Genomic DNA, 12358 nt, shown 5'->3' with positions numbered 1-12358 from the left:
GGATCTGATATGTGTTCTATTTGCTATTCAGAGCTAGTCAAGGTGCTACTCTGTAAGTGTGGCCTGTTGCCCAGGATCATCTCAAAAGTTCTGATTATTGAAATTTATCCAATGAAAAAGTAGATTCAGTGAGGATTGTTTTTTGTTGTGGAAGTAGGGTTGAGCTTTAAAATGTCATTTGGGTGAACAGGAGCACAGCTTGCCAAATTCCTAGTACAGGCAGCCTTACTTGTCAAACTTAGCATATATTGTTAGTCAAACCTGAGTCTAATTTGATCACCCCCCACTATCACCACCCCCTTGTTGCTGTGGTGCAATGCTATGTCAGAAAGTGGCATCTGATTACTCTTCAAACATCCCACCTGTTCTGATCATTTTGGAGGGCAAATCTTCCTTCAAAGCAACTTATGATTACTTCTCTTTTATAAACACAGTATACTTTTGAAGCTAAGATTTCATTTTCTTTAATCCTTTTTTTCTTTCAATGTTCTCATTTTCCTCTGTTGGTGAGTCCTTTAAGCAAATATTTCTTGTTTGATCTGAACAATTCATTGTAGTCATTCAGATGGAGTTATGAAAGTCTAGTCTTTGTTTTAATGATTGAAACAAATGATGAAGGTCAAGAAATTATGACTAGTATAAAATAGATGAGGTAATCTGTGTGTGTGTGTGTTTAACTTACATGTAAGATTAACTTTTTTATTTTTTAATTAGAATTTCTTGTTTCTTCTTAGAATTCACTTTCTGACTCATTATGAACTTTGGGCAAGTGACTCAGTTCTGCTAACACTCAATTTACCTCTTTAAAACTAGGCCACCTACCTACATAATGCTTGCAAGAATGAATAAATCAGTGTTACTCAAAAGTATGGTCTGTGGACCCCTGCCCCAGAGTCTCCTGGGGTATTTGTTAAAATGAAAATTCCTGTACGCCACCCATATTTACTGAATCAGAATCTTAGTTTGTTAGAATTACGTAATAATCTGACATTAAGCCAAATTTTCTTTTCATACATTTATTCCAAAAAATGCTGAGCCATTCATTTGAAAAAGTATCCATTGAACATTTAACCTGTGCCAAGTGTTGGGGATTCAGCACTGAACAAGACAAAAGATGGTGTATGCCTTCAAGGAGCTCCCATTCAAGGGAGGTGAGACAGACATGTAAGTAAACAGGACAGTAAGTCAGCAAGCTAAGTTCACATAGTGAAAAAGTGGAGCTGGTAATGAGATACTGGGGGACGGGGATGGGGAGAGTTAGGTTTTTAATTAATTTAGGGGGTTGCAGAAGGCCTCTCTGAGGAAGAGATGTTGAGCTGAGAAGTATGACAAGAAGGAGCTAGTCATGCAAACATCTGGGTCTGAGGAAAGGAAAGAACAAGTGCAAAGCCTGAGATGGGAAATGCTTGACACATTCTAGGGACAGAAAGAAGAAAAAGAGTGAAAGCCAGGTGGCTTGTGCATAGTGAAGAAGTCGTAGAAGATGAGTTTAGGAGAGAGACAAGTGGCAGATCATCTAGGCCTTGTGGGTCATGGAATTTGAATTTCACCTTAGTGTAACAGAAAGCCACTGATTAAGCATAAATCACATGTCATCTAACTTCTCTTTTGAAGAGTGAACCTTTGCTGCTCTATGGGCCCAACGTGTAGGGCATGGATCACAGTGGGGGCAAGAGTAGAGCAGGGAGGTCCAATCAGGACCATTAAAGAAGTCCAAGTGAGAGACGATGGCAGCTAGGACTAGATAGTAGCGATGGTAGTGATGATGAGAGGTTGGATACAGGGGCTAATTTGAAGGTTGAGCTGACAGGTCACGTTGATGCATTTGGTGTCAGGGAGTAAAGGAACGGAGTAAAATCAAAGGTGACTCCTTCCTAAGGTTTTGCCTGAGCAACTGAATGGATGGTAAAATGCAGGAGAGGAGTAGGTTTGGGGTGGGTGGGGAAATCAAGACTTCTGTCTTAGACAAGTTTGAGAGGCCTAATGAGATGCACAAACAGGCAGTTGGACACATGACTCGAGCTCAGGGGAGTGATCAGGACTAAGATATAAAGTTGGGGTTCCGCAGTATAGAGTTGATATTTGGAGCCCATGACTGTATACGATCACCTAGGGAGAGTGTAGATAGAAAAGAGATACGGGGCCTGGGGCCTTCCCACACTTAAGATCATGCGAAGGAGGAATGGGTGTTGAAGACAGGTAAAACCAGGAGAGTATAAGCCTAGAAGTGAAAATGTTATGGTAAGAAGGGAGTGGTGAGTTGTGTCAAGTACTTCACATGGGATGAGGACAGTGATTTGGCAATTTGGAGGTTGTTTGTGGCTTCGATTAGGTTTGGGGGAGAGGTGAATGTTAAAAACCCAACCGGAGTGGATTAAAGAGAATGGGAGATGAGGAAGTGGAAATAAGAACCACAGAAAAAATTCCTCAGGCCATGTCTCTTTTCTATCTGTACTATGTAAAGGAGTATAAATTCCAAATTCTTGTAGTAACTGGGGTCTTGGGGTCAAAGAAGTATTTTCTTTTGTAGATTTTTATTCAAACATTTAAAAGTAGAATAGAGCATGCTCGTTACTCATTGTGATAGGCGTATAATAGCCCCCCCAAAATGTCCAGGTCATAACCCCTGGAAATATGTGACTTTACATGGTAATGGGGACTTTGCAGATGTGATCAAATTAAAGATCTGGAGATGGGGAGATTATCCTGGATCATCCAGATAGGCAATGTAATCACAGGGGTCCTTCTAAGAGGGAGGCAGGAAGATCAGGGTAAAAAGCAGGAGATGTGACTACAGATCCAGGAGGTTGGAGTGATACAGTGAAGGGGGGTCACAAACCAAGGAAGACAGGCGGCCTCTAGATGCTGAAGAAGGCAGAGAAATGGATTCTCCCCTGAAGCTCCAGACAGAGGGAAAATACATGAGAATGAGAAACCATGAGGAGTGCTCAAGAGCAAGGAATTAGCTCTCCTAATAATGGAAGTGCTTGGGACACTTAGCTTCTTGGCAAGTCTTGCAGAGTTAGCTTGCAGCTTTTTTTCTGGTCTTGAGATTCTCCCCACTGCCTTTTACTGTTAAACTTAGCTTTGATCTTCTAGAGTCCTGTAAGTAATACCATGTCAAAATAAATAGAACATCTTACCAGAAGGCCTTGCTCTGTTTCTAGTCCTTCCACTGAAGGTTTTTCCATACCTTTGGGGATAACATGAAGGCCTAACTTTGCAATAGATTTATAAGAGAATATTCTGGCAACATTAAATGCAGTATGACTTCTGGGTAGTAAAGAGCAGTGACACAGCTTTTCTGGCCACCTTTAACCATGTGTCTTTGGCCATCCTTATTTTTTGAAATTTATCCTAAAACCCAAGTTAGTTCTTGATATATCAGTGTTGAGCCCTGGCCATACCTGTATCCTCTCAACTGGAGAAGAGAAATTATATCCTGGAATTCCTAGATTGGCCTGACCTGGATGATTTTGACATCCTGCTGTTATGGTCTCGCTCTCAGTATCTGTAGCAAAAATTTCCCCTCTGCTTCTGCTTCAGCCTCTTGTTCCTGGCAACTTCCTCTCTCTATCAACTCTCAAAGATGGTTCTTTGGGCTGTGAAGGATCAGCTCTAGACTAGGAGTCAGAAAACCCAGGCTCTAGTCCATGTTCTGTCGCTTACTAGCAAATCTCTTCCCTTCTCTGGGCCTTGATTTCCTCATCTGTGAAAGAATGTAATAAACTTACTTGTTTGATAGGATTGTTATAGGAATTAAATGATATAATGTGAGTGAAAGTGCTTTAAACTATAGAGTCTAATTCAGATGTTATCTAATTATTTATTTCTTTGTAGAATCCTAAAACATCACCACAGCTCTTCATGTTACAGATAGGGAAGCTAGGGCTCAGAGAGAAGAAACTTATTCATTATGGCGGTTAATTTTATGTGTCAAGTTGGTTAGGCTGTGCTGCCCAGTTGTGTGGTCAAAAGCAGTCCAGGTGTCACTGTGAAAGTGCTTTATAGATATGATTAACATTTAAACCAGTAGATTTTTAATAAAAGAGATCACTCTCCATAATGGGGATGAGCCTCATTCAATGAGTTGTAGGCCTGAGAGAAAAGACTGAGCTCCCTAGAATAAAATCTTCTCTCTCTCTCTCTGTTTGGGAATACACATGTACCCATACACACCCTACTGGTTCTGCCTCTCTGGAGGACTCTTACTAATATATTCATTCTTTCATTCACATGGCAAACAGTTATTGGGTATCTACTGTGGATTTTGTTAGAGCAAATAAGACAGGGTCGCTGCCCTCAAGTAGGGAGCAGACTAGTGACTTCCCAAGTACAGTTTAGTGTGATCATTACTGTGATTTGGGCGTGCTTTGGGAGCTTTGGGACCACAGTGAAAGAATGCTCAAATGGGTAACCAAGACCTGTGAGGCAGGAGATGCTTCCTGAATGATGCTTGAGTGAGTTTTGAAGGATGAATATGAGTTAGCAAAGAGAGGGACCAGGCATTTCGGGCTCTATAGAGTGTGGAAAAGAGTGACAGCATTTCCACGTGTGAGTCCCTTAGGAGTTCTGGGCGGCTGGAGCAATGGGAGTTGGAGAGAGTTGAGTGATGAAGCCAGAGCAGTGAGCAGGAACCATTTAGGGGAAAGCCTTGATCCTGAAAATCATAGGGAGCCATGCGGGGATTAAAGTAGGGTGACAGGGCTTCCCTGGTGGAGCAGTGGTTGAGGGTCCGCCTGCCGATGCAGGGGACACGGGTTCGTGCCCCAGTCCGGGAAGATCCCACATGCCGCGGAGCGGCTGGGCCCGTGAGCCATGGCCGCTGAGCCTGCGCGTCCGGAGCCTGTGCTCCGCAACGGGAGAGGCCACAGCAGTGAGAGGCCCGCGTACCGCAAAAAAAAAAAAAGTAGGGTGACAGAGGTCTGTGTTTTAGAAAGATGCCTCTGGCTACTAGGTGGAAGCTGACCAGGAGGGGAAGTTCAGTGAGTAGCCGAGGGAGACCTAAGGCAAGGCGTAGGGATGCAGCCGTGAGATGTGATCATTCACTCAATACATACTTGTTGAGCATCTGTTCCGAGCCAGGTACTTTGTTTGGCGATGGGGATCCATAATGGACACAGACTCTGCTGCTGTGGAGCTTGGTGTGGAACTGAAAGGATTTGGTACTGACTTACAGGAGAGGGGGGGTCAAAGAGGACTTCAAGGTTTCTAGCCTGAAGTAAGTAACCACTGAGATGGGAGCATTGGAGCAGGAAGAAGTTCGCGGGTCAGATGAGTTCAGTTTTGGAGCTTGTGGAGTTTGAGGTGGTACAGCCAGATGAAACTGTCCAGGAGACTACTGATCTGTTATTCTGCAGGGCAAGAGAGCTTTGGGCCTGGGAGAAAGATTGGGAAGAAGCTGGGGGTGGGAATGAAGTCACACAGGAAGAGCAGACGTCAGGTTAAGAACCTGGAATTGTATGCAGAAATGCTGTGTGTTTGGATCATGTGGGCTTCCCCCCTCCCTGTGCAGTAGATCCATAGCCGTCATGACAGTCTCAAAGGGGAGAAGACGTGTGCTTCCCCTTCACCCTCCCGCCAATTATGAACCACTGAGATAATGCATTTTAATTAAGCAACACATCCCCACCCCTCCCAAGAATCTGACGTGGCAGATCCCAGGACTGTCTTTGAGAAACTGAATGAAGGTGTGGAATGAGGGTAACAAGGATCCTCCAGGTGAAGTGCTCTGTAATTTCAGTGTGCTTTGCAGATGGAAACTAGTCTCAGAGGTATTGGGGCTTGCTGGGAAAGTCAAGGTGTAATCTCAGACTGACTCTCAGGTTCAGTATTTCCCCACGGTGTTGAGCAGGCTAAATGGAGTTTTGCAGGCCTTAATCTCATTCACTCCCACATTCCCATCTGAAGAGAATAGAAGCTGCAATGAGATACCACTTAACACCACTTGAGTCATTGCCTAAGTCTCCCAACCTTTAAAATGAAATAATGATGGTTGGACTCTGTCTTCTCAATGAAGGACGTAAAACAAATCTGGACACTCTGGGAAAGTGTCTCCCTCTGCCTTGCTCAAAGGATTCAGAAAGCCGCCACAATGCAGTAATGGGACCAGCTTTGCCTTTCTGCCTGGAACAACCGAAAAACCAGGCAGAATATATGAAGCATCAGTTTAAAAACACTGGACATCAGGCAATAAAGGACAGTCATCCCCAAGAGACAGGAAACAAAGTGAGCCCTACGACTGCTTCAACTTACTGCCTAGAGAGAGTTCCCAGGCTGCAGCACAAAGACAGGGAGTCCAGGCAGAGCCTAACAGAATCCATGCATTGAGGAGTTGGAACTTAGAGTTCAGGGAACGCAAGGCAGCTAGAGTTCACAGGACAGAGTAGTAGAGAGGAGAAAGCTGCAGACACAGAGAACTCTGGAGATATGCAGAGAGCGCCCCTCCAGTATTCAGTAGAGTACTGATCAGCACATGCATGTAAGGAAACTACCCCAGGTCAGGGGAAGAACCACCCAGAGGGATTAGAGAAAACAGTGCTTGATGGCCACACAGGGCTGGGAATACTGGAGAGCCTCATTATCCATGGGTATTGAATTCAGAGAAGTCTTACCTCAGTAGTGGAGAATAATTAGTCATAAATAGTAATTAGCCTAGACTAAACAGCTCTAGTCCTGCCCAGTAAGTCTTAAAAGCAAGACCTTAAAGGATCAAGTGTTACAAGTAACTTAACTGCATCCAAGAGCAGTATCAAGAATATTTATGGGAAATCAAAAATATCTACAAACACCCAACAAATTAAAATTCACAATGTCTAGTATCTAATAAAAAGTTACCATATATAGTCTAGAAATAAATCCTCAACTTACAGTTAATTGATTTTTGACAAGGGTGCCAAAATAATCCAATGGGGGAAAGAACAGTCTTTTCTACAAATGATGTCAGGCACCTGGATAGCCACAAGCAAAAGAAGAAAGTTAGATCTTTCCTCATACCATATACAAAATTTAATGAAAAATGGATCATAGACCTTAATGTAAGGGCTAAAACTGTAAAACTCTTGGATGGGAATATAGGCATAAATCTTCATGACCTTGGGTTAGGCAAAGTCTTCTTAGGTATTACACCAAAAGCACAGTCGACCAAAAGTAAAAGATAAAGAAGACAGGTTAGACTACATCAAAGCTAAAATCTTTTATGCTTCAATGGGCAGCAGTGAAAAGACAACCTACAGAATGGGAGAAAATATTTGCAAAGCATGTATTTGATAAGGATCTAGTATCCAGAATATATAAAGAATTCTTACAACTCAGCAATAAAAAGTTAAATTACTAAAACAAATGGACAAAATATCTGAGTAGACATTTCTCCAAGCAAGATATACAGATGGCCAATAAGCACATAAAAAGATGCTCAACATCGTTATCAGGGAAATGCAAATCAAAATCACAATCCACAATGAGATACCACTTCACATCCACTAGGATGGTTATAATCAGAAAGAAACAATAGCAAGTGTTGGTGAGGATGTGGAGAAATTGGAACCCTTGTATATACTCTACTGGTGGGAATGTAATATGATGCAGCCACTGTAGAAAACCATCTGGCACTTCCTCAGAGGGTTAAACATAGTTACCATATGACCCAGCAGTCCCACTCCTAGAGAAATTAAAATATTCATCCATACAAAATCATACATGAATGTTCATAGCAGCATTACTCACAGTAGCCCAAAAGTAGCAACAACCCAAACGTCCAACTGAGGAACTGATAAACAAAATGTGATATATCCATACAATAGAATATTACTCAACAATAAAAAGGAATAAAGTACTGATACATACTACAACATAAATGGACCTCAAAAATAATTAAGTGAAAGAAATCAGCCACAAAAAAACACATATTGTATGATTTCATTTATACGGAATGCCCCAAACAGGCAAATCTATAGAGACAAAGTAGATTAGTGGTTGCCTAGGGATGGGGGGTCGGGGAGAAATGGGGACTGACTGCTAATGGGTGTGGGGTTTCTTTTTCAGTTGATGAAAATGTTTTTAAGGTGATTATAGTGGTGGTTGCACGACTCTATAAATATACTAAAGACTATTGTACACTTCGAAGGAGTGAATTGAATGGTATATAAATTATACTACAGTATAGCTGTTACAGTATATGAAAATCAAATTACCAGGCATGAAAAGAAGAAAGAAAATATAATCCATAGTGAGGAGAAAAATCTATCTAAATTTACCCAGAACTGACACAGATATTAGAATCATCAGAGAGGGACATTAAAAGTCATAATTGTGTTCCATGTATTGAAAGAGTTAAGTAGAGACATGGAGAATACAGAAAAAACCCAAGTCCAGCTCCCAGGGATGAAAATAACATTGTATAAGATGAAAAACGCATTGTCGGCATTGATGGCAGTTTAAAATTGCAGAAGAAAATATCAGTGAATTTGATGACATAAAAATAGAAACTATCCAAAACAAAATGTACATAGGGAAAAATAACTTCAAAAAGATGAGCAAAGCAGCTTCAAGCAGCCAATATGTGTGTAATTGGAAATCCAGAAGAAAAAGAGAAAAGGGGACAGAAAAAATGTTTAAGGAAATAATGGTAAAAATTTTTGCAGATTTGATGAAAGGAGAGCCAAGAAGCCCAATGTCCCGTAAGCACAAGAAACGTGAAGAAAACCACACCAAGCACCATATCATAATCAAATTGTTCAAAAGTAATGATAAAATCTTGAAGCAGTCAGAGGAAAAAAAGTGCCTCATATACAGAAGAGCAAAAATAAAGATGACAGTAGGTTTCTCATGGGAAACTATGCAAACAGTGGAATGACCTTTTTAAAGTACTGAAAGAATTTATCACCAGCAGACCTAAAGTACATGAAATGTTGAAGGAAGTCCTTCAAGCAGAAGGAAAATAATATGAGGTGGAAATATGAATCTACACACACACACAAATAAGGAGCACATGGAAATAACTACAGGCTAAATACATAATGGCTCTTTCTTACTATTTAAATCTCTTTAAAGGCAATTGGCTATTTAAATGAGAATAACAGCAATGTATTATAAAATGTATGACAATAATTGCACACAGAGGTCAGGTGGGGAGAAATGGAATTATACTGTTGGTACTATTAGGTTCTTAAAAGTGAACTGGTGGGCTTCCCTGGTGGCACAGTGGATGAGAATCTGCCTGCCAATGCAGGGGACACAGGTTCGAGCCCTGGTCTGGGAAGACCCCACATGCCGCGGAGCAACTAGGCCCGTGAGCCACAACTACTGAGCCTGCGCGTCTGGAGCCTGTGCCCTGCGACAAGAGAGGCCTTGACAGTGAAAGGCCCACGCACTGCGATGAAGAGTGGCCCCTGCTCGCGGCAACCAGAGAAAGCCCTCGCACAGAAACAAAGACCCAACACAGCCAAAAAAAAAAAAATAACTATAAAAAAGAAAAAGTGAATTGGTTTAAAATCACTTAAAGGTAGACTGTGCTAAATTAAAGATGTATACTACATACTCTAAAGGAACCACTAACAACAAAACAATTTTGTTTATAAACCAACAAAGTAGATAAAATGGAATCATAAAAAGTATTTAATCCAAAAGAAATCAGAAAAAAAGGAAAAAGGGGAGAAAGAACAAATGGGGCAAACAGAAAACAAATAGCAATATAATTTAAACCATATCAATAGTCACAATAAATGTAATGTAAATGGTCTAAATATCCCAATTAAAAGGCAGAGGATACTGTGAGCTTGAATAAAAAAGCAAGACTCAACTATATGTTGACTAAAGGAAACACATTTATATTTAATATTTAATTTAAATATAAATACACAAATAGGCTAAAAGTAAAAGAATGGGAAAATGTACCTTACTGACATTAATTAAAAACAAAACTGGTCAAGAGGGAAGAGATATGGGAACATATGTATATGTATAACTGATTCACTTTCTTTGTTATAAAACAGAAACTAACACACCATTGTAAAGCAATTATACCCCAATAAAGATGTAAAAAAAAAAAAAAAGAAAAAAACCAGAACAAAACAAAACTGGTGCGGCTAAATTAATATTAGACAAATAGATTTCAGAGCAAAGAAAATACCAGAGATAAAGAAGATCAGTTCATAGTGATAAATAGGTCAGTTCATCAAGAGGATATAACAATCCTAAATGTTTATGCACCTAATAACAGAACTTCAACATGCATGAGGCAAAAGCTAATAAACCTGCAAGGAAAATAGACAAACCCACAATTCTGGTTGGCTATTTCATTACCCCTCTCTCAATAAATGATAGAACAAGTAGACAGAAAATCAGCAAGTTTATAGTAGACTTGAACAACGCTATCCACTGTCGACTGAAAAAAAGAAGCAGAACTTGAGAGTTGTGAGTTAAGTCTTATTGACATTTGGGGCAAAATAAGGACGGCAGCCTAGGAGACAGCATTACTGATAGCTCTGAGAAACTGCTCCAAAGAGGTGGGGGGGGGAAGTCAGTATATGTGATTTTGGAGAAGGGGATGCAATCAAGCACATATTTTTTTGCAGAAGGTTTCTGCTAGTCTCGTACAGGTTACTGCTAGTCACAAGGAGCAGACGTCACCATGAAGGATTTTAGTGCTTTTCTAGATATGAGGAGATGCAAGAATCGGGCTTATAAAATACTCTCCTAAAAATAACTATCTGAAGACCTGTTCTGCCAGTTTTTCCCAGAGCACAGAGTGCCTCATTCCTGATCTCCATCCTAAGCTCCTTTCAGGGGGTGTTGAAGGTCAGCAGCTTCAGCGGTTCATAATTTGATCCTTGTAGAGGTAGATGGCAAGTGCCAATTTGTAAGTGATACCACCAACCTGATTTACAGAATCCCACAGCAGCAGAATACACATTCTTCTCAAGTGCACACAGAATGGTATATTTCTACCAAGATCAACACAAAAAAAGAGAGAGAGAAGACATCAGTAAAAGTGATAAGCCTCTAGCCAAACCGATCAGGAAAAAAAGAGTGGAGACACAAATTACAATATCAAGAATGAGAGAGGCAGTATTACTACAGATTGTACAGCTATTAAAAGGATAATAAGGGAGTATTACAACCAACTTTATGCCAATAAATTCAACAACTTTGAAGAAATAGATAAATTGCTTGAAAGACATTACCAAAGTTCACTCAAAAAGAAATAGCTAATCTGAATATTCCTGTATCTATTAAAGAAGTTGAATTTGTAGTTCAAAACCTCCCCACAAAGAAAATTCCAAGCCCATATGGCTCCACTAATGGATTTTACCAAACATTTAAGAAAGAAATAATACCAATGCTACACAAATTATTCCAGAACACTGGAGAGGAGGGAACACTCCCTACCTATTCTATGAGGCTAGTGTTACTCTGACAAAGACATTACAAAAAAAGAAAAATGCAGGCCAATATCCCTCATGAATACAGATGCAAAAATTCTTTTTTAAAAAAATTGTATTTATTTTTTATTGAAGTATAGTTGATTTACAATGTTGTGTTAGTTTCAGGTATATAGCACAATGATTCAGTTATATATATATGTATATATATATATATATAGTTATATATGTATATAACTGAATCTTTTTCAGATTCTTTTCCCTTAGAGGTTATTATGAAATATTGAGTATAGTTCCCTCTGCTGTACAGTAGATCCTTGTTGATTATCTACTTTATGTATAAGTAGTATGTATATGTTAATCTCAAACTTCTAATTTATCCCTTCCCGCCCTGCAAAAATTCTTAATAAAATTTTAGCAAATTGAATCCAACAATATATATAAAAAGCTTAATACATTGCAACCAAGTGGGGTTTATCCCACAAAAGCAGGATTAATTTAACATTTAAAAATCAATTTATGTAATTCACCACATTAACAAACAAATAAAACATAGGTCATCTCAACTGACACAGAAAGAGCATTTGACAAAATATGACATCAATCCTGGTAGAAACTTTCAGCAAAGTAGGAAAAGAAGGAAAATTTCTTACCTTGATAAAGGTCATTTATGAAAACCTACAGCTAACTTATCCTTAATGGTGAAAGACTGAATGCAAGTCATCCAGATTGGAAAGAAGAAAGAAAACCGTCTTCACTCATAGATGATATGATTATATATATAGAAAATCTGATGAAATCTACAAAAAAGAAAATCTACTAGAATGTAAATCTACTAGAATGTACAAAATTCAGCTGTATTTTTATATACTAGCAATGAAATATGGGAAGTTAAAATTTAAAAATATGACTTGCTGTCAAAAAATATGAAATAGGAATAAATCAGACAAAGGACATAAAAAACTGTACACTATAAA

This window comes from Orcinus orca, chromosome 1 (assembly GCF_937001465.1).
Source record: "Orcinus orca chromosome 1, mOrcOrc1.1, whole genome shotgun sequence".
NCBI classification, from domain to species: Eukaryota; Metazoa; Chordata; class Mammalia; order Artiodactyla; family Delphinidae; genus Orcinus; species Orcinus orca.
Note: the sequence above shows the minus strand (reverse complement) of the source record.